This window comes from Podarcis gaigeae (assembly GCF_964106915.1).
Source record: "Podarcis gaigeae genome assembly, chromosome: 6".
Lineage (NCBI taxonomy): Eukaryota > Metazoa > Chordata > Lepidosauria > Squamata > Lacertidae > Podarcis > Podarcis gaigeae.
The window spans coordinates 18715319-18739040 of record NC_139682.1 but is presented as its reverse complement, the minus strand read 5'-3'; the positions used below and the strand labels follow the sequence as shown (position 1 = coordinate 18739040).

Below are 23722 nucleotides of genomic sequence, written 5' to 3'. Positions count from 1 at the left end.
CTCCGCTGCTACTGCTGGAAGAGTCCCTGAGCCATGCCTCCATCTCTCTCTCTCCTTAAGACTTCCCGATTTCCCCCTACTGGTGCCTTCCTCCGCTGCTGACTCTCTCCTGCCTTCTGAGAGCCTCTCCACCTCCTGTCTTTCCGATGGCAGTTCCCTGACAGATAGATTGTTGTTGTTGCTGTTTAGTCATTCAGTCGTGTCTGACCCCATGGACCAGAAGCCAGGCACTCCTGTCTTCCACTGCCTCCCGCAGTTTGGTCAAACTCATGCTGCTAGCTTCGAGAACACTGTCCAACCATCTCATTCTCTGTTGTCCCCTTCTCCTTCTGCCCTCCATCTTTCCCAACATCAGGGTCTTTTCCAGGGAGTCTTCTCTTCTCATGAGGTGGCCAAAGTATTGGAGCCTCAGCTTCATGATCTGTCCTTCCGGTGAGCACTCAGGGCTGATTTCCTTCAAAATGAATAGGTTGGATCTTCTTGCAGTCTCCTCCAGCACCATAATTCAAAAGCATCAATTCTTCGGTGATCAGCCTTCTTTATGATTCAGCTCTCACTTCCATTCATCACTACTGGGAAAATCATGGCTTTAACTATACGGACCTTTGTTGGCAAGGTGATGTCTCTGCTTTTTAAGATGCTGTCTAGGTTTGTCATTGCTTTAGATAGATAGATGATAGATAATCCCCCAAGAGATGGGGATTCTTTTTCAGCAGGAGGGCCGCATTCCCTTCTGGATAAGCTTTCAGAGGCCACATACAGAATCAAAGGAAATGTGGGTGGAGCAATGAATGTGAATTTGACCTTTGCACACACAGCAATCTCAAGCAAGACAAGTAAAAAATATTTGAGTAGAAGGACACGATCCAGCCAGACTAAAACACTCAAGGTTGAAAGCAGGGCCTGTAGAGATGGGGTATGCCTTGTGGAAAGCTCCAAGGGCCGCCTAGAGAGACTACAGAGGGCCACAGGGTCTGAGGCTCTCCGCTCCAGTTTTACATCATACGGGCAAAAGAGATGTCATACAAAATATGGGCTCTTTCTTGATTGGAGAAAGTGGTGCAGGACGAGGAGAGGGAGGTAAACCATTACCTGCAGCACCGTTTTCCTATCTAAATTCCTCCCTGCCCCACATGCTATAGACCACTATGAGTATGATATTGGTACCTCTCTTTAGCTTGGGAGCAGTGGGGGGAGAGAGAGCAATTTAGAACATCAAAATGGTGCTGGGGGAAAGATGGCGTATCCCCTCCTCCATCACTGCTGCTTCAACCATTTGCGGGGGGTTTTCTTGAGCTCATACAGTAAATAAAACGCCGGGGAGAGGGGTGACACCATTAAAAGCACTTATGCACAGAACCACCCCACATTTCTGATTTGCAATTTCTGTACAAAACTAAAAAAAACAGCAACTGAGAGCAGCACTTGAGAAAAGAAAATGAGGTCATGATGAGCAATGCTGTTCCAGTTTGCCAAAGCGGAGAACTCTTTCTTTGCCAAAGCGGAGAACCTTTGATTTCCTTATGTCCTGCCCTACTTGTCAACAAGGCTGACAAACAAGCAAAGAAGAAAGGATAGGTATGGTAATGGACTATGGAACTGGCAAAGGATAGGTATGGTAATGAAACTGGCAAAATTAACAACAAAATTAAGAGACTCTAATGGTGAGTGTTTCATGAAAGAATGGAAGCCTTTTTCAGGACTAGTTAAAGCAATATTAAAGTACGAAGGACTTTCAAACAGGATTTGAGTTATGAGCAACAGAAGTAATTAGATTATAATGCTGTGGTTATGATTTAATAGATAGAAGATAGGGTGTGGCAGAAGGGGAGAGACAACAACCCCATGGAAGACAGGGTGGGAAGTTGATAAAAATAAGAGAAAAGACGAAATTGTGTTTTGATTGCAAATGTTAAAATAAAATATAATTGGGGAGTGGAGAGAAGAGGCAGGTGGAGAAAGGTCTAGGCATCTCTTTCCCCCACGGCTTCTTCCCTTTACATCATTCCCTCTCAACCCTGCTTCTCTGGGAGGGAAAATGCCATCTGGGGAAACTTGCACACAACTGCATGTAACATGTAGTTCAGCCCTAAGCCCTAAGGGCATATGGAAACCAGGCTCCCTGGGAGAGAAAGACGGGTACACAGTATATTAAATACAGACGGCCTAAAAAGCTTGGAAACCACTCTGCTGGCATTGCGCAAGATGCTTCAACAGCCTTCTGTTACAAATAAGCGAATGGCACAGTTACGCAACTCCACAGTGTGAAGCAACCAATTTATCAGCAGCCGTCAGCAGCCATCAAGTCATGGAAAGAAGCATGCTTGTTGGCTGGCCATGGACTGCATTACTATATTACAGTGTTACCTTGGTTCTTGAATGGCTTAGTTGTCGAATAAATAGGCTCCCAAACACTGCAAACCCAGAAGTAAGTGTTCTGGTTTGCAAACATTTTTCGGAAGCTGAACATCCGACACAGCTTCCGCTTGAGTGCAGGAACCTCCTGTATTAACCAGGCACCAAAAATGTGAGTGCATATTTGCATCCCACCAATGTACACTGCTCACCAAACTGGACAAACCCAAATTCTTAATCATGGGATCTTCTTTCCTCTCTGTGTACTCATCTGTGCAAGTTAAGCAAGCAGACTTCTAGGAAATGTGTTGGTTAGCATCATGTATTTTGAACCTAAGGTTTGGGTTTTCACCAAAATTTGGCTTCTTGGTCAGGGCTGATGTGGTTAAGACAAATACTAAGCAGAAAGTGAAGGATGTGAAGGCAGATAGAAGAGCACTACATGGCAGAGCACTACACATAATCAAAAAGGAGGAAACGCATCACCAAACAAGGGAGCGAAAGAGGACATTGATGTGGATAATATTTACAAATGCATAGGTAAAGGTAAAGGTACCCCTGCCCGTACGGGCCAGTCTTGACAGACTCTGGGGTTGTGCGCCCATCTCACTCAAGAGGCCAGGGGCCAGCACTGTCCAGAGACACTTTCCGGGTCACGAGGCCAGCGTGACAAAGCTGCATCTGGCGAGCCAGAGCTGCACACGGAAACGCCGTTTACCTTCCCGCTGGTAAGCGGTCCCTATTTATCTACTTGCACTTTGAGGTGCTTTCGAACTGCTAGGTTGGCAGGTGCTGGGACCGAGCAGCGGGAGCGCACCCCGCCGCAGGGATTCGAACCGCCGACCTTTCGATCGGCAAGTCCTAGGCGCTGAGGCTTTAACCCACAGCGCCACCTGCGTCCCTTACAAATGCATAGATATGTATAAATGTAAATTTAGAAGAGACTGCTATAATTTAAATAGAAAAACCACCATAATGGGAAAGGCTGTGGCCAGTTGGCCTGGGTGTCTGCTCAGTCTGCTCTCCAGGTGTTCACTATTAGGGACACGGATGGCGCTGTGGTCTAAACCACTGAGCCTCTTGGGCTTGCCGATCAGAAGGTGGGCGGTTCAAATCCCTGCAACGAGGTGAGTACCTCCCGTTGCTCTGTCCCAGCTCCTACCAATCTAGCAGTTCGAAAGCATGCCAGTGCGAGGAGATAAATAGGCACCGCTGTGGCGGAAAGGTAAACGGCATTTCCATGCACTCTGGATTCTGTCATGGTGTCCTGTTGCACCAGAAGCCGTTTAGTCCTGCTGGCCACATGACCCGGAAAGCTGTCTGTGGACAAACGCTGGCTCCCTCAGCCTGAAAGCAAGATGAGAGCCACAACCCCATAGTCACCTTTGACTGGACATAACCGTCCAGGGGTTCTTTACCTTTACCTTCACTATTGAAGGACCCCTTCCTGCAACCCCTGCTTAGGATTCTTTACCTTTAAACCACACGTGGACTGAACAACCCTTCAAATAAAGAAAGTAGGGTGTACAGTCACCCTGTCTCTGGGGCACTATCCATGGCTCTTAAAACATCAGCTAAACAACACACATGTACTTTTAACCAAAGTAAACACACCATTTTCAGCCATGTAGCATCTCACACCCATTTGTACGGTTTTACCTTGGAATCATAGAGACTAGAAACTTGTGGCTTTTAAAATATGAGTCGTCAAGATTCCCAGGAATTTGTGTTTCTGATGCCTGCGGATCACCAATGCAGACAATTACAGAAAGACAGAATCAACACATCCTCGACCATATGTTAAACAAGAGGATTGTTTTACTGCACAATAAAAAGGGCAGCTGTTACTCATTGGTTGTGAGGGGTCTGGGTTTCTTTCCCCAGATTGCTTCAGTTGTGAGGAAATCATGTTTTCCCAGCACAGAAACTGCAGAATTTCAATCACTTGGGGGATGTTTTTTTGTCGGGTTTTCTTCTAATCCCAGTTTGCACATTCATTGCAGTTTGGGGTGCTTTGTGGGACATGATTGTTGAGCATTTTTGTCACCTTCTGGCTAATAATAAGAAAAGCTTATTATTTATATTCCACCCATCTGACTGGGTTGCCCCAGGCACTCTGAGTTGCATCCAACAAATTAAAACAAATTTTAGGGACCAAGACTGTAATGAAGACTTTTCTATCTTCACCTGGAGACAGACCATGTGTGTATTTTCCAAGGAAACAGGCTAGGGCCTTGTGACACCACTGGGGGCAAGAGACACACTCCTACTCCCCTGCCACAACAACACAAAACGGACATTTAAACACCCTTATTTTATTACAAAGCAGTTTGGGAGGACTTCCTTGGAAACAAAGATGTCTGCAACTATAAAGCTCATGAATGAGAGCATTTCCCTTTCAAAATTAAGGGGGAAATGGTGAGCATCTGCAGTACTGCCCATCTCTCCCTGATATTTTGTGAGTCCCTTTTTCCAGGCTGTGCATTTTGCCTCGCTGGTTGCGGAAAACCTCTCTGCCTCATTGCTTTTCTTCTTTTTTAAGCAGCAAACAAGCTATTCTCCAACAGAAAGTCTGTCCTCTCCACCTTAACACCACCACCACAGAATCTTGCACTGTTTGAACTGGATACATGCTAATACAATGCTTTTTTAAAAAAGGAAAAATCTTGGCTTTTGTCTTCTCAAAAGGCTTTGACTACACCCTCATCCTCTTTAGCCATCATGTAAGGATTTTACATTTTACAGCTGGGGAACTGCATGACTAGGATGTCCAGGAGACAGATCAAATTAAGGAAACAGAAATAACAGTGCGCCTCATGTGAAGCACAGGAGGATTATTAACTGTAAATCTGGCAGCTGTAGAATACACACAGACAGACACGCTCACAGAGGAGGAACGCAGGCAGCGGAGGCTGGTCCACTAGGGTGATTGGCAAGCTGCCCTGCCAATCTTAGTTGCCCCCCACTTGCCTGCCTTCTTACTTGCAACCAGTACAAGAAGTGTTAGCTTCCCTCCTCCTTCATCTTAGCACAGCATACCAGGGAAGAGGATGGGGACCAAACAGGAATTAGATGGTTCTGCTTGTCATAGGCACCACCTTCCCTTGGGAATGAATTGGGAACCATTGAAGAAAGGGCCTGGATAGTGTTATGTACTGAAGTTCTCACCCTGGGCCAGCAGGGGGATACTGTAGATAGTTTTCACTCAGGTCCACATATGCAAATAAGGGATTGAAAGTGACGTTCAGTGATTGGATAGTTACAGAAAGTTGTTACAGTTGCGTTATACTGGAGCTCTATATAAGGCAGGCTGGCTGAACTCTTCAGTTCAGTTCAGTTCTGTTCTGGCCTGTGAATAAACAAGAGCTGTTTGAAGAATCACTGTGTCGTCTGATATGTTCACCCACAACTTAACAGATAGCTCAGTTGGTTAGAGCGTGGTGCTGGTAACACCAAGGTGGCAGGGTCGATCCCTGTATGGGACAGCTGCCTCTTGCTGCATTCCAGGGGGGTTGGACTAGATGATCCTCCGGGTCCCTTCCAACTCTACAATTCTACAAATAAGGAACTTTTTTAACAGAACAGGAGCAATGTCATCATCTGCCAGAACACTGCTGCCCAGGGTGGTATGCATGGGTGGAGGGCACCCCACTTTGTAAGAAGACTAGACTCAGATACTTAAGGACTCAGCTACATTCATTTTTTAAAAGAGGTTATAAATGCATTCTAACACTGTGGCACTAGATGGCGCTGTAGAGCTGAACCCGGAACATTGTGAACTTTACATTGTGAGCTTTAAAACGTTTTTTCATAGCGTTCTCAGAGCGTTTTTTTTATAGCTGTGTAGATGCAGCCTCAGTGAACTTTGTGGCTGGTCAGGGAGGTTGAAATATACTCCGAGTCAAGAGTGGATTCCATGCTCTTTATTCAGCTCATAGTGGTGAGGAGGAATGGAAGTTCCCCCAGAATGTCTGCTTTATATACATTATTTACACAATGGGCCCCACATGATTGGCTAATTCCAGGATTCACCTACAGGCCAATCAGGTTGCGGATTCACTTCCACCTGGAGCTGGATTGGGTGGCTCCTATGGACCAATCAGACTGCTGCATTCTGGACCCTATTGTTCTAGGACCAATCAGACTGCTGCATTTTGAATCCTATTGTTCTAGGACCAATCAGACCGCTGCATTTTGAATCCTATTGTTCTAGGACCAATCGGACTGGTGCCTTTTGGATCCTATTCAACTCACTACATAACAGAGGTGAACCCAGGTTTTTACAGCCAAGTGCAACACACTAACTTTTTGCAACATCCTTTGCTGGCTCACCACTGTAGAATTGTCTGCTGATCCTAATAAATCATGCACCATGCTATGCAGTGCTACTGATGCTCTGTGTGTGTGTGTGGATAGGCAGAGAGCAGCAGCTTGCCAGGTGAGGCAAAAGGCACTATGCTAGCCACCCAGCAGGTGAGCTGCTTTTGCTTACTGGGTGGGGCAGGGGAGGGTTGGTACAGTGAAATGGCACTGGTTGAACCATCCTGCCCTTCTGCCACTGCATTTGCACCACAACATTAAAGGAACCAATCAGCGAGCAGGAAAGGGGTTTGGGGATACTGGGGAACAGAGAGAACTTTTTTGTTTCTTCTCTGGACTCCCAACTTAGCTTCATCTCGTTTTTACACAAGCAGTTTTTTCTTATGTCTTTTTGTGCTGTAAGATATATCTTGCTTGGAACACACAAAGAAAAAAACCTCTGTTTTTAGATTCTGCTATTTCTGCTTGTAATAATTTTCCACTGGGTTAGGCTTTCCTGTACTGAGTTTTCCAGATATTGAGCTGTGCAGCATTGATTTAATTTTTGTTACTTGTTTTGGGAGGATTTTACCCTTGTATCCGCACTATTCCTTGAGATTTTACACACAAACTAGTTGTTGTTTTTGCCTGAGCTTCAGTCTATGGACAACTTTGAATATAGATTACTTTAGTTCTCAGGTTAGGTTTACTATCTGATTTGATTTTTACTAATTTTCTGTTGGATTTCCCTGGATTCTGTTTCTTGGACACCTGGTTGATATGTAGAAACATGCACCTAAGGAGCCTGCTTTCTGGAATTTGGCTTTCAATTGGTAGCTATGTCCTTCTCTTAAACGAAAAGGCATACCGTATCTTTCACTCTATAGGACACACTTTTTCCCCTCCAAAAACGAAGGGGAAATGTGTGTGCATCCTATGGAGCAAATGCAGGCTTTCGCTGAAGCCTGGAGAGCGAGAGGGGTGTGCTCCGACCCTTCTCGCTCTCCAGGCTTCAGGAAGCTATCTGCAAGCCTTCGGAGCCCGGCGGGAGTTCCCACGGGCTTCCAAGGCTTGCGAATAGCAGCCTGAAGCCTGAAGCCCAGGGAGCGCAGCGCCAACTCGCGCTGCACTCCCTGGGCTTCAGGCAGCTATCCGCAATCTGCGGACACATCCGCAGAAGCTATGTCTTGGCTTCTGCTGAAGCCACGCGCAGCCTCTCCCAGCTGGAGAGGTTGCGTGTGGCTAAAGAGGAAGCCAAGACAGCCAGCGGGATGGATCCCGCTGGCTGTCTTGGCTTCTTTGCTCTTTGGGGCTGGGGGGGAAATAATTTTTCCCCTTTATCCCCCCCTAAAAACTAGGTGCGCCCTATGGTCCAGTGCGCCCTATAGAGCGAAAAATACGGTATTTCACACTATGTATGCAATAGTTACTTTGTATTTGGCATTTCCCAAGATTCATTTGTGCACAATGTGCTGTTGCATCCTCTTTGATATTATTCTGCTTATATCTTTTTTTACAAACTGAAATGCATTCACTGGTCTTCTGCTGAAAATAAATCTTTTCAAACAGAGTATGACCTCTGGAGTCTTGTTTGGTCACCACCCTCTTGCCCACTGGGACAAATTAAGAACCTGACTTCCATCTAGCAGCTAGCCCACCCAGCAAACAAGTTAGACAACTTCTCCAGGTTTTCAGCCCATAAAGGGTGGTACCTTCAACACAGAGGGAAACAGAGCAAACAATAGGAAACGCACATCAAAAACTGATTAGCAAAATAGAAAGCATGCATATTTCTTTTTAAAAGACTGTAAAAAAAAAACCCAGACCCTAGACTGAAAGTCTATGCCTCACCCACAAAATTCAATTAAAGCATCACCCAGCACTCAGCAAACCAAGCTGCAGCACAACTAACAAGTTATATATAACCAGAGCCGTATGCATTCTACAAATCTACAATGCGTGGATTCAAGACTTCTAAATTCTTTCATGTGCATTCTTGGTTGCAAGGAAATTTATACTCTTAAAATTAATATTGGCAACATTCTTGGCAGAGCTTGCCACAGGCTCCTATACATGTGCCGTTTGCACACATATTTGGCTCTGCCCCTGTCACAGGCATTGCAACCCAAAGACAGGCAGAAGCTTTGGTGCATGCACAAAACTTTGCACAGTCTCCCTGAGTTCAGCTGTCTCACATACAGATCTGCAAAGGCCATTGATGGATAAGAGCATGCAGGAGCCCTGTGTGTACCACAGCTGGATTAGGGTATAAATAACATCCTTGCTGAACAAGGAAATTTACAAGGTTGTTCTGAAGATCCTTAGGAAGCAGTGATCCTGAGGCAGAGCGGTCTTGCTGCTGATAAATCCACAAACCACAAACAATGAAGCAGCCTCCAGTAGAGACTGGATGTGAAAATTAATTAGATGGCTTCTCCCAGAGCCTCGAAGGCTGAGACCAAAAACTGGAGCGGTCAGTTCATGTACCTTTGGGCTAACCCTTGTAGCCAAGCCAGCTTCTCCAGATATACTGATCCCTTCCTTCCATAATACTTCCTTGAATATTTCAGAGTTTAAACATTTTGCTATAAGAATAAAAATCCAGGGAGTTTGGACATCGAGGCAAGAGGGAGATGAGGATTCGAGGAAGGGGTTTCTTGGTCTGTAAGGGCTATTGATGCTGCAGCAATGCCTGCCGTCTTCCTTACATATCGTCCAAAGGTGGCTCTTGCCATCATCTTCCTCCTCCTCCATCTCTTGCATTTGTAGAAGTTTGCAGGGAGGAGAATGGGGACCAAACCTGAAATAGCTGATGCCTTCATTATACACCTATAGGTGCTAGGTGAAAATGTTCCTCTTGAACCTGGCCTTGGGCTGATTGATATCTGATGCCCTTTTAAATATGTTGTGGAAGGGGGGGAAGACGATTGGATTGCCTTTGTTTTTGTTGTGTATTTTGTGCTTTGTGTATTGCAATTTTATGTTGTGAACTGCCCCGAGTTCTATGGGTATAAGGAAGTATAACAACAACAAGAAGAAGAAGAAGTTGGTTCCACCTGTCATTGGCTTCTGCTTCACCAACTGTTGCCCTCTCTACCTTCTGCCCTACCAGTTCCAGTGGGCACCAGTCTCCACTGGTGTCCACTAGCTACCTTCCTTATATAATAATAATTTAATATTAATACCCCACCCATCTGGCTGTGTTTCCCCAGCCACTCTGGGTGGCTTCCAACAGAAGATTAAAATACAATAACCTATTAAACATTAAAAGCTTCCCTAAAGAGGGCTGCCTTCAGATGTCTTCTAAAAGTCTGGTAGTTGTTTTTCTCTTTGACATCTGGTGGGAGGGTGTTCCACAGGGCAGGTGCCACCACCGAGAAGGCCCTCTGCCTGGTTCCCTGTAACTTGGCTTCTCGCAGTGCGGGAACCGCCAGAAGGCCCTCAGTGCTGGACCTCAATGTCCTGGCAGAATGATGGGGATTTAATCAGCACCAACACTTTGAATTGTGCTTGGAAACGTACTGGGAGCCAGTGTAGGTCTTTCAAGATCTGTGTTATGTGGACTCTCCCAGTCACCAGTCTAGCTGCTGCATTCTGGATTAGTTATAGTTTCCGGGTCACCTTCAAAGGTAGCCCCACATAGAGCGCATTGCAGTAGTCCAAGCGAGAGATAACTAAAGCATGCATCACTCTGGCAAGACAGTCTGCGGGCTTCCCGCCTTCCCTCCTTCCTTTATTTTGCTTAAATACCAAATCAGGTGTCTTTCCAATTAATCAGTCAAGGTGTGTCCATCCGTCATTTAGGATTTAGTTGAGATTCCTGCATTGCAGGGGGTTGGGCTGGATGAGTCCCTTCCAACTCTACAGTTCTACAACAAAAGCTCAGTATTACTTTCAGCAGCACTCTGGGATTTGAGGCGCGAGTGTTTCCTCAGCCCTACCTGGAGATGTCAGGAATTGAACTCGTGACCTTACGCCTGCTAAGCCTGTGATCTCCCACCGAACTACATGCATTTCCTCTCGGTCTATGTCATTGTCTGCGCATTCACAAGATCAGCTGCGCTGCACAATCTGGAAGGCTGTTCCACACTCTCCTTGAGCTGCACTCTGGTCAATAGCAAACCGAGATCTTGTCACTGCTCAGAAGACCTAGACGAGATGCTCCAGGCACACTCCTGCAAGGTTTTCTTTCCACTCAGTCCAAAGCCCCAAAACAAGCCACTCTGCTGCAGACTGATTTACGAGCTCGGAGAGAGCCCACTGTTGCCTCCGCTGGTTTCCATTTCAATCTGATGACAAATTCAAATGCCTGAATCGCAGATCCTGGAATGCAGCAAAATCTAGCTGGACAGTCTGCTCAGTCTTGGCAGGAACCAGAACTGCATTTGGCTGAATGTTAATAAGCCCTTTAAAAGTAAGGGCATACTTTCAGGAAACTATCAAGGGAGGGGGAGAAGCCTTAGGAAAGAACAAGGCCAGGAAATATACATCTTTCAGGCTGCATGCAGCTCTCAAGACATTCTCCTTGCTGTTAACCCTATCTCCAGGGGCAATTGGCACAAATTAACTGATTTATTTGGTGTATTTAGTTATAGACGCCACCCATTAACCAAATGACGGTTTGCAGCACAATGCAAACAACAATAAACCAGAGCAAAGCAAATCATAATAAAACCACCAATGAAGCAGCAGCAATTTTTAAAAAGTGAAGGCGGAAAGTGGGGGAAGGACAAAAAGTGAGCCTCCTTGGAGAGAGAATGACACGAGATTGGCACCACCACTGAAAAGGCTCTGTCCCAAAATGCCTCCTAGGTCAGCTGGATGCACTTAGAATGTGAGCTGCTTGGAGCTGTGCAAAGTCCAGCACTTGACATTTAGCAGAGGTGCTGTGGTTGTCCTGGAGCTGTCTTCCCCAGCCTGATGCCCTCTAGAAGTTGCTGGACTACAACAAGTAGCAGATGGTGTTGCAAGAGGGCAGCACGCAACTGACGGCTGAGTTGCTGGTGCTTACCAGCAGGTGAAGGAACAAGGAGTTGGGTGAGGTACAAGCACATCGGTGGAGGAAATTGGATGCTCCTGCTGGTGTATTTGCACTGCGCCAAATCTCCCTGCTGCCTCAATCCTCCCCCTCTCAGGCCAGGTCAGGTGAGTGCTACCGTCCCCAAACACACTGCACACTCCTGACTACAATCCATCCTGCCTGGTGCTGAATACAATTGTTGTCCAGCAACATCCAGAGCCACAGGCTCTGGACCACTGGCTTAGGTTTGCCCAGAATCAACACAGCTCCTGCGATTGCACATTTAGCCATGCTTTGATTTGACCGCTTTATACCTCCCGTAATGGAAGGGGGAAATTGCTACTGCTAAAATAATGATAGAAATGGCACCATTCCTGCTTCTCTGGCCCAATCCTGATCCTAGCAAGTGCCCTGGGAGTTTTGCCATGGCTTAGGAGGGAGGAGGAGCAAGACTTCTATAATCACGATTTGGCTTGAATGATGGAAAAACACATTAGTTATGGCCTTCTATAGGAAAGATACATCAGGGTTTTTCCTACTTCCAAGGTTTCATTTTTTTAAAAAAAAGGAAAGAGAAAAGGAAGGAAGGAAGAAAAATATTTACTGACCTGCTCTCTTCTTCTACTTCTGCTATGGGCTTAGTTAGAGGATGGTGAGAAATACCATCTGCTCCCTCACAGCACAGGAACCAGAGAGTCCAACATCACTTTAGCTCTTTAAAAACAAGCCACATGGATGGAGAACGGTGGAATAATATTGATGATGATCAGGTCTCCCAGCTCAACCTGAGCCTCAAGAAATACGTGCCTGTACTGTTCACTTCTCCTTTCCTCCCATACTATTACAGGGTAAAATAAGCACTTATATCATAAACTAGTGTAACACCCTCCCAATATTGGAATGTGTACGGAAATGTGGTCACAAATGGATTTGCAAGTTGGGCCTGCAACATAATGTTGCAGCATGACATGCTCGAACATTCGGGGTTCCAGGCACAAGGTACTTCATTCCATTTCTCCTCTTCCCCAGCCTTCTGGGTCTTCGACCTAAATGACACTCAGCATTATATGGCCACTAGGTATACTTAGTTCTCATTGGTTGTTTGGGGTTCTCACCTCCTCTGGATCTGAATAAGGACTCGGAATAATACGGAATATTCTGCATACCTGAATTTTAGTGCAAATGGCAATATTAAAGATGCACACTTCACTGAGATCTCACAACATGCAGAACTAATCAGTTTACTATACTCTAGCCATATGAATGTCAGATCATTGATTAGAAATGTTTAAAATGTGCTGGGTTTCCTTTAAACCAAATGAGAGCACTTGAATCTTGAATTGAGGGGATCAAGTTAGCAGATTCTTAATCGGCTGGCTTGACTGTTAGGGAAGATGCTTTATATTTCTAAAAATCACCATGTGATAATATAGTCATAATAAATTAAGAGAATGAGATTAAAGCTGCAATCCTAACCCCATTTAACTGAAAATAAGCCTCACTGAAGTCAGTAGGATTCACTCCTCAGTAGACATGGTTAGAATTTTACTTTATGGCTATAATTCTATACACACCCAGAAATAAGCCCCACTGGACTCCATAGGACTGAGCATACATGCAGAGGTTTGCACTGTAAATTTTTATGGGGTCTTATTTTTCTGCAGGTAGGAATGCGATCCAAAGTGTACAGTTATGATAGCATTTGTGAGAGTAAGCACTTATCAGTGTCTTTAAATAATCATAAAAAGCTGGCAGGAGCATGCTGCAAAAATAGATAATAAATTCAGAGGAGCACTGCTCTCTTCTTTATTTATGAGAACAAATTATGTATGACACCATTTAAAGGGAAAAATGTAAACACAAGGGATGGCTCAGTGGAAAGGGCCATAAATTAAAGTAACTCTGAAGCACTGTGCAGAGGGTTCCATGCAGAGCCTTTTGGCGGGAGTGGCAGCTGCTCAACCTGCCCAGACACAGCCATTAGTACTAGCTCCTAAGCATGCTCCCGTCTGCACTATACATTCAATGCAGTATTATACCACTTCCCCCCAAAGAGTTCTGGGAGCTGTAGTTGGTTAAGGGTGCTGAGAATTGTTAGGAGACTCCTATTCCTCTCCCAGAACTACAATTCCCAGAGTGGTTTAAGAGTCAGCCTGTCTTCCCAACAAACTTTGGCTCTAGGAGGGGAATAGAGGCCTCCTTACAGCTCTCAGGGCCTTTAGCAAACTACGTTTCCCAGAATTCTTTGGGCGAAGCCAGGCCTGTTAAAGTGGTACAAGGCCACAACCTCACCCTACAATTAAAACAGTCCCATACCATTTAACAGTTACCCCAAATCAGTGGCGTAGCGTGGGGGTGCAGGGGGGGGGGCGGCCACACTGGGTGCAACATCTGGGGGTTAGGGTTAGGGGGCGCAAATCCACGAGTTAGGGGGCGCAAATCCACGAGTTAGGGGGCGCAAATCCACGAGTTAGGGGGCGCAAATCCACGGGTAAAAGGTAAAGGTAAAGGTACCCCTGCCCGTACGGGCCAGTCTTGACAGACTCTGGGGTTGTGCGCCCATCTCACTTAAGAGGCCAGGGGCCAGCGCTGTCCGAAGACACTTCCGGGTCACGTGGCCAGCGTGACAAAGCTGCATCTGGCGAGCCAGAGCCGCACACGGAAACGCTGTTTACCTTCCCGCTGGTAAGCGGTCCCTATTTATCTACTTGCACCCGGAGGTGCTTTCGAACTGCTAGGTTGGCAGGCGCTGGGACCGAGCAGCGAGAGCGCACCCCGCCGCAGGGATTCGAACCGCCGACCTTTCAATCGGCAAGTCCTAGGCACTGAGGCTTTAACCCACAGCGCCACCTGCGTCCCCAATCCACGGGTAGGGGGCACAAATTACTTGCCTTGCCCCGGGTGCTGACAACCCACGCTACGCCACTGCTGTATTCCCCACACAGAGCTACAATGTCCAGACAGAGTTCCCTGGTTGTTCAACCATAAGGAAAATCTACGCGTAAATCTCCTTGACTGGGTCAGATTCTTTTCCACGGTTACCTTGACTTTTGCCTGCACAATTACTATTACTACTCTGAAGCAGGTTCAGAGACGTTGCACCCAAATCAACCAACACCAGCTGCAAAGTGTGCCAAGGGAGGCGCCTGACCTTCCATCTTTCAACGAGAATTGCTCATCCCCAACCACAATCTAGGACCACAAGCCAGGAAGATCGTAGGTGTGTTATTAGTTCAGTGACACAGCATCTGCTTTGTGTGCTGAAGGTCCCAGGTTCTGTCCGCAGTATCTCCAAGAGGCCTTGGAGAGCCACTGCCAGCCAATGTCAACAGCACTGGTCTAGATGGGCCATTGCCTGACTTTATAAGGAAGCTTCCTATTTTCCTGTATCACCATCATGTGCAGTAGCTTGTTAGTCAAGGGCATTGTTGTTGTTTAGTTGTTTAGTCATGTCTGACTCTTCGTGACCCCATGGGACCAGAGCACGCCAGGCACTGCCTCCCGCTGTTTGGTCAAACTCATGCTGGTAGCTTTGAGAACACTGTCCAACCATCTCATTCTCTGTCGTCCCCTTCTCCTTCTGCCCTCAATCTTTCCCAACATCAGGGTATTTTCCAGGGAGTCTTCTCTTCTCATGAGGTGGCCAAAGTATTGGAGCCTCAGCTTCAGGATCTCTCCTTCCAGTGAGCACTCAGGGCTGATTTCCTTCAGAATGGAGAGGTTTGATCTTCTTGCAATCCATAGGACTCTCAAGAGTCTCCTCCAACACCATAATTCAAAAGCATCAATTCTTCGGCGACCAGCCTTCTTTATGGTCCAGCTCTCACTTCCATACATCACTACTGGGAAAACCATAGCTTTAACTATACGGACCTTTCTCAGCAAGGTGATGTCTCTGCTTTTTAAGATGCTGTCTAGGTTTGTCATGGCTTTTCTCCCAAGAAGCAGGCGTCTTTAGCATCATATTATTGTAGAGCTGGAAGGGACCCCAAGGGCCCAGGGGTAGGCAAACTAAGGCTCGGGGGCCGGATGTGGCCCAATCACCTTCTCAATCCAGCCCGCGGACGGTCCAGGAATCAATGTATTTTTACATGAGTAGAATGTGTCCTTTTATTTAAAATGCATCTCTGGGTTATTTGTAGGGCACAAGAATTCATTCCAAAATATAGGCCGGCCCACCACATGGTCTGAGGGATGGTGGACCGGCCAACGGCTGAAAAAGGTTGCTGACCCCTGATCTAGCCCAATGCCCTATGAAGCAGGAGTAGGTGCTGACTCCTAAAGGCCTAAAGGCAGTTTCAGGCTGCTGAATATTTTTTAGAGGGGGCTGGGGCTCCCCAAAATGTTCAGAAGACGTCATGCGATGGCACATGGGCCTCTCCCCAATTGTCTGGAGAAGCTGCCGCCTCTGGTCAAGAGTCTTTCTCTGGATCAGAGCCACTGCTTGCTTGCAGCTGACACCGAAAGTAAGGCAATCCTCAGGCCGATACCGAATCGGAAAGTTCTTATGGAAAGGCATCAAGTTTATTCTTGTGGAAGGATCCCAAGAGGCTTCTCTTTGAAGAACATCACAGCCTCTGCTACCCTTGAGGAAGATTTTAAATCGAAACATCTTGGGCTTCTCGTGACTTCCACTCCACAAGAATGAACTTCCCACTTCAGTGCCAGTTTCAGGCGAGTCTCTGTTCTTGAGTTTTGCCCATGTTTTTCTTCCCGCCAAATGCCTCCCCACTGTGTTGTCCTACATCTGCACATCGAAGGGCCCATTTGCATCCAAGCACCCCCAATATCAAAGGTCAAAATGGACACGGGTTCAGCTTTAAAACTCAGAGGAGGGGGTGGGGGAGAGAGAGAGTCAGCACTTAATATGCACAAAGTGAAGACCCACACAGCTCAAGCCTGCTCAGTGTGGGACATGGGCATAGCCAGCATTTTTATTATGGGGGGGCAGGCCTTTTGTTAGGCAGGGGCAGAATCTCAGTTTGCTATGTATTTTTTTTGAATTTTATTGATTGGGGTAGCAGCTGCCCCTCCCTGACCCCCCTTGGTTATGCCCATGGTCTGGGAGTCAAGTTTAAGGACTCACACTGCAATCGAATATATTCACAAGACAATAATCTGTTTGGTATTTTGTTTCTTTCCACTTTTACAAAAGTTCTATTATTGTTAGGGGCGTGGTCCACCCAGTGGGCAGACTGAAAAGAGGTGTGTTGCATCTCTCAAAATTAATCCAGAAAGCTATCCTCTCCATGCGTCACAAAAGGGAGAAGGGCTGATCCATTTATTACACAATTTAGTTTGGTTGAGACCGTAATTTTGATCGCTACCAGATTCCAGGTAGCATGTCTTAAGCGTGGTGGTTTTCATGCTGCGTTCCCTTTCACCACAGGTAGGCAATTCTGCATTCCTCGGGCTAATTTGATTTTATGTGGCCCTTGGACTAATCTCATGCAGCCCTTTTTCCTAATTTCAAACATCCTCTGCAAAGGATCAGTTCAGCTCAGAGCAAACCTGTTGCTCTTCCAGCCAGCAGACAAGAAGAGAAGAGAGCAGCCAAAAGAGAGAGAGAGATTGGGAGAAACAGAGAGACAAGGAGAATGACAGAAAGGGAAAGACAGAACAGATGTGACTATAAGAGAGAGAGAAAAGGTGTGGCTTTGCCTATTTTTTGCTCTAGTTCCTGTCCATTGTTGGATTCAGTCTCACACACAGTCAGCATCCGCCCTCTGACAGCTTAGCCCTGAGGGGATGTGGGGGGGGGAGTGGCTAAGATTTCCCACCCCTGCCTTAAACCATTAAGGGCTAGATAGCCTTTCAAGCAGAGAACTCTTTCAAATGGAGGTCTTTAGCCCAGGATCCTTGCCCACCTGGACATTGACTTGCTTCAGCTCAGAAGGGAAGCTGATAAGTAGATCTGGCCTTGGCCTGAGGGACAACAGCCTACAGCTCAAGGAGAGGCGTAAAGCCCCTGACTCCTTCCTGTTCTTGAGGAAGGCGTGCCCATTAATGATGGTTGCCTTAATGTGTGTTTAGAAACTGAAGGGAGGCTCTTGGCTGCATTGTTCTGAGCTTTCGTTGTTCTGAAGCCAACACCAGCGTTTAAGAAACAATTCCTTAAGTGAGTGGCTTACTCTCTTGCCAAGTTCACAAGATCTCAGGAAATGACTTGCTGGATCTGACCAAGGTCATTTTAGACAAGAACTGTAGTCCAACAGCGGACAGTTAAGTGCTTCTGGGAAGCTCAAGACATCTAGTTATAAGGGCCAAGTGAGGTTAAACGGATCTTTAGCATGCACATTTCTTATAATGTAAGAATGTATAATTTAATGGCCTCCTGTTTGCATTGCAAGTCCATTCCTCCAATGGCATGATAAAAGCATATGAGACTTTCTTATAATGAATCAGCATGACTAGATCAGTGTTGTCTATCTTGACTGTGGCCTCAGGTGGGGTTTTTCCCTAGTCCTTGTGCCTGAAGTATTTTAATTTGGGATGCCAGGGACCGGATAAAAGACTTTCTGCACTACCACTGAGCCTTTTCCCTTTTCTGACTTTACACTGGCCAGCAAGAAAACTCTTAGATAAGTGTATCATTCCACTTCTGGGCTCTTGGAAATATCATGCCCACGATTTCCTGGTAAGGAAGACCCCAAATCATGCCATTGTTGTTGTTTAGTTGTTTAGTCATGTCCAACTCTTCGTGACCCCATGGACCAGAGCACACCAGGCACTTCTGTCTTCCACTGCCTCCCGCAGTTTGGTCAGACTCATGCTGGTAGCTTCGAGAACACTGTCCAACCATCTCGTCCTCTGTCGTCCCCTTCTTCATGCCATTCATCATGCCATTACCCTATTCAAATAGTTCAAATCCGCGCGACAAGGTAAGCTCCCATTGTTCTGTCCCAGCTTCTACCAACCTAGCAGTTCGAAAGCACACCAGTGCAAGTAGATAAATAAGTACCACTGTGGTGGGAAGATAAACAGCATTTTCGTGTGCTCTGGCTTCCGCTAGGTGTCCCGTTGAGCCAGAAGCAGTTTAGTCATGCTGGTCACATGACCCGGAAAGCTGTCTGTGGACAAACGCCGTCTCCCTCGGCCTGAAAGCAAGATGAGTGCTGCAACCCCATAGTCAAGTCCAACTGGACTTAACCGTCCAGGGGTCCTTTACCTTTTTTTCACCCTATTATGATCAGCAAGCAGTGATGCCAAAATGTAATCTTGTTATCAGTACCCCCTGCAAAAAAAGCAACCAGATTCTTCAAATAAATACCCACATTTTGGAGAATTATTCAAATATAAACATAGTTAACCCCCCCCCTCCCCAAAAATTACATTACGTATTGTTTTATTTTCTGATTGGAAAAATTAGGTAAAGGTAAAGGTACCCCTGCCCGTATGGGCCAGTCTTGACAGACTCTGGGGTTGTGTGCCCATCTCACTTAAGAGGCCAGGGGCCAGCGCTGTCCGGAGACACTTCCGGGTCACGTGGCCAGCGTGACATCGCTGCTCTGGCGAGCCAGAGCTGCACACGGAAACGCCGTTTACCTTCCCGCTAGTAAGCGGTCCCTATTTATCTACTTGCACCCGGGGGTGCTTTCGAACTGCTAGGTTGGCAGGCGCTGGGACCGAGCAACGGGAGCGCACCCCGCCGCGGGGATTCGAACCGCCGACCTTTCGATCAGCAAGCCCTAGGCACTGAGGCTTTAACCCACAGCGCCACCCACGTCCCTGATTGGAAAAATTAGATGTTCTTTAAAAGGTATTTAGTGGAGGCAACTGCCTAGGCAGAGTTACTTTGTCTGTGCCCACAGCCTAACACCGTAAAGCACATTTAGTCACAATATATTGTCAGCGGGGAAGAGGAAAACTGAAGACTGAGGGTTCTTGCAAGATTTTACCAAAAAAAGGTCACTCCAGCAGGAGCCAACATAGTCATTCAAAGGCGAGGCTACAGTACTGTACTACAAAGTAAACGTAAAAGATTCTCATGCATCAAGGAAAAGATATTTCAGGGCTCTGGACTTGACTTCCCAACTGCTGGAGCACTGACAGTTCCCATTTTAGAAATTTAGCACTGGGTTACAGTCATCATGACCCAGCCCACAACATGTTCCATGGACATAAATAGATTGCTCCCTAGCAGAGAACAGATCATCCACTGGTTCTGCATCAACTTAGTGATAAGCTCAATACACATGTAAATAATATTCTACACATCTAGGTAGGTTTGGCTAAACAAAAATGTTTTTAGCAGGCTCCTGCCTTATGTCAATAGGCAGGGTGTTCCAATATGTGGGTGCCACACCACTAAAAGATGGATTTCTAACAAATGGGAGGGTGTATTATGTGGGACCTGTAACAGAACCAGCTATGCAGATTGAGGCATATATATCTGGTAAGGTGATCTTGCAGATAAACTGGCCCCAAGTTGTTAAGAGCTGGTGGAAGGCAGAGGCTGAGAGAGAGTGGCATGCCAAAGATTGCCCAGTTTGTTATTTTATATATATACCATTTCATATTTCAAAGAAAACTTTAAGGAGTGTACAACAACCTAAAAATATCAAAAATAAAAGTCAAATACCAAAAAAAAAAAAAAACCCACTTCACATTTTAGGATAGCACATTGGATCAGATATGCAATTAAACACCAATATGCACTGAAACGAGTAACTTATGGGGATCGTAATAACTACTAGCAGGTCCAAAATGGAGACAGCCAAGTCCGCCTTCCAATTATGCAAGCATGTACTTATGGACAGCAGCAGCACAATCACTTCTGCTATGTATGTAGCTAGCATACTTTGGGGGATAACTGCATGCTCCCCACCCCTATAACTCCCTGCTGGTATAAGGGAGCACCCACAATCATTCTCCCTCTCCAGTGGCATAGCGTGGGTTGTCAGCACCCGGGGCAAGGCAAGTAATTTGCACCCCCTAACCCATGGATTTGCACCCCCTAACCCTAACCCCCAGATGTTGCGCCCGGTGCGGCTGGCCCCCCTGCACCCCCCACGCTACGCCACTGTCCCTCTCCCCTAATACCCATCAAGACAAAAACAACAACAAACAGGGGTGGCAGTTTTGGCCTTGGTGCTATCTGAAAGGAGTGCTACCCATCGGTGTCATCTCCTTTGAGCTGCCCCATCTGGGACTGCAACAGCACCGGTTAAAAACTCCATGGGGTGGGAGTGTTCCTAACAAGCTATCATCTATCACCTCCTCCAAGTTCTACCCTTGCTTTTTGATGATCAGTTGGTGGGGCAGCTGGTCTACAGGGTGGGTATGTAGAATTGAGTGACCCCTACTCTATCCCCACGATGCGGGTGGTGCTGTGGGTTAAACCACAGAGCCTAGGATTTGCCGATCAGAAGGTCAGCGGTTCGAATCCCCGCGACGGGGTGAGCTCCCGTTGCTCGGTCCCTGCTCCTGCCCACCTAGCAGTTCGAAAGCACCTCAAAGTGCAAGTAGATAAATTGGTACCACACCTGCGGGAAGGTAAACGGCGTTTCTGTGCACTGCTCTGGTTCGCCAGAAGCGGCTTAGTCATGCTGGCCACATGACCCAGAAGCTGTATGCCGGCTCCCTCAGCCAATAAAGCGAGATGATCGCCGCAAACCCAGAGTCGGTCACGACTGGACCTAATGGTCAGGGGTCCCTTTACCTTTTTTACTCTATCCCTACACTGTTTGCCACCAGCAAACAAACAGCTCAAGTTCAGTGCACCCTATCTTAGCTGTGGACTTCCTAGTTCATAACTCTGTTCCGTAACATATTACAAACCACCGGACCATGGGGAAGACACCACCAGATGGGCTTCGCAAAAGTGGATGCTATTTTTAAAAGACTCAGCCTTTCCAATGAGAATGCTGCTTCAAGAGTCTGTTATACAACTAGCTGAAGATTATTTGTATTGTGTTTCACCTGCAGGGATGGAACAATGCAAACAGCTTCACAAGAAGACAAAAGGTATAGGCATATATACCCTTTAAGCACTACGCTGTGTCTATTTCTTGGTCCCGTCTGTCCAGGCTGGAGGAAGCATGTGTGAGATTGTGAAGTTTGTGATGATTCAACCAGTAAATCAAAGAGGTTATGTGAGTACAGAGAGAAATATGCTGGTGGAGGACCAGGCTGGGGGGGGGGGGAGCGTGCTGTTCATGGAAAACATCCATCTTAATGCACTCGAATAATCCAAAAATAGCATAGCGGGCCGCTTAAACTTTCAGCTGACACCGAGCCCAAGGCATTTTTAGCAATAAAATGATGGGGACATGGAGTCAGCATCGGGCAATTTCAGAATGAAAACATTTCCTCATCCTTAAGGAACATCTGGGAGATTCGGAGAAAGGAAGGGCGCAACACTTTAATTCCAATGGCAGTGCCACAAAAGTGCAATCCCATAGTATGGAAGATAAATTAATGATATGACTGGGCAGGGGTGTAATTCAGCTCCAATACGGGTCCTGTTTATAGTTTGCCACTTATTTCTTTTTTGCTTTTTATGAATCTTTTATTAGCAAGCGAAAGAAAGAAAGAAAGAAAGAAAGAAAGAAAGAAAGAAAGAAAGAAAGAAAGAAAGAAATTAACCATCATAACAACAATAAAAATAATAATACAAGAAACATCATCAGGTCACAGCGAGGATACAATACCCATGTTAAACATATAAATCAATATAAGCCCTCCAGATGTCCAAATAGGTATCCACATAAGATTATCGTTTATAGGAAACATGCTTGAATGCAGCCAGAACAGCAAGACTATCAGGCCATTACATAATAGATGGTGGATGTTTATCCTTCCAGGCTTGATGCACACATTTCTTAGTAAGGACTTACAAAATCCACTTCTGCCGTCTTGCTGTTAGCCCCCATACTATAGGAACATAATTTTAAAATCCATGAACATCTGCAATTATCAAGGATTTCCACCAGTACAATATTGATATGGACAACAACTACAGTCCAAAAAATAATACAGTAGGTCACAACACAAGCCCATACCATATGCCTCAATGTGGCTTTTTCAGCATAACACCTCCGAGAACTATATATTATTATTATTATTATTATTATTATTATTATTATTATTATTATTATTATTCCACCTTTTTCCCCAGATTGGGGCTCAAGGCAGCTTAAAGATAAAATAGCAAAAGCCAAAAAGATAGTCATTTTTAAAAATAATGAAGCACTAATAGAATTAAAATAATATAAAAAATATATTTCTAAAAACACAGGTAATGTAACTGCAAGAAGGTAGGGGAAATCACAGTGCAAGCCCTTTCCAGTCAGTTCCTAAAGGCCTCTTGGAATAAAAGGTCCTTGCCTGCAAGCAGAAGAAAGGAGCCAGTCTAACTTCTCCAGGAAAAGTCTGGGAGCAGATAGAACAATGCCAAGCAGAAGACAAGGTTACACAAAGAGGGAACATGCTGCTAGCATCTCCATAACCTATTGCCAGCACTGAGCAGAGGACAGGTCTGGCCACCCCGGCAAACGGTGTCTCTTATTCCCATAGGCATGAGTGGCAGGCATTCAGTAACATTGGAGAAAATAGAGCACTATCCTCGGGGAGACAAAATAGAAAACCCAGCATCTAATTTGGTCCACGCCTCAGCAGCATAGTGCTTATCTCTCTAGGGTTTGGTTATCCATGGTTCAATGCAGCAGTACCTCCAAACCACAGCAGCCAATGGCTAGCACTTGATCTTTAAAGTGGAGTGGGAAACCCTCTCCAAACCCTGGTTTTCAGTTGTGGGTTGAAGTGCTTTTTGTGCTTAGGAAAGTGACAGGGAAAAACACTGCAATGTAGGGAATGAACAGGTGGTTAATGAGAAAACATATAAACACCCCACAAGTCAATCAGGATAAATGCTGGATGGACTCTCATTGTCATATAGTTGCCCCGCAAAGAAATCAGAAGAAATGCTCAATAAAGACCAGAAATTGACCTCTAAATAAGCTTAGTGCAAGCAAATTAGGATATATTTTCAATAAACAGATCATGTGGAGGAGCCCAGTGTGTACTTAGGATTGCAAACTTCATTTA

The 23722-nt window shown here is 45.9% G+C and overlaps 1 protein-coding gene across 6 annotated transcripts in view; it reads right to left on the bottom strand.

Moving 5' to 3' along the window:
• Positions 1–23722, bottom strand: part of RIPOR3 (RIPOR family member 3) — a 113594-nt gene that overhangs the window by 75891 nt on the left and 13981 nt on the right. The window contains exon 1 of one of the 6 annotated variants that reach the window (XM_083744180.1): positions 1168–1318. The exons of the other annotated variants lie outside the window; for them this stretch is intronic. The gene's annotated coding sequence lies outside the window, so the exon portion shown is untranslated. Of the gene's footprint in view, positions 1–1167; positions 1319–23722 lie in introns of those variants that run through there. 6 annotated transcript variants of the gene reach the window in all.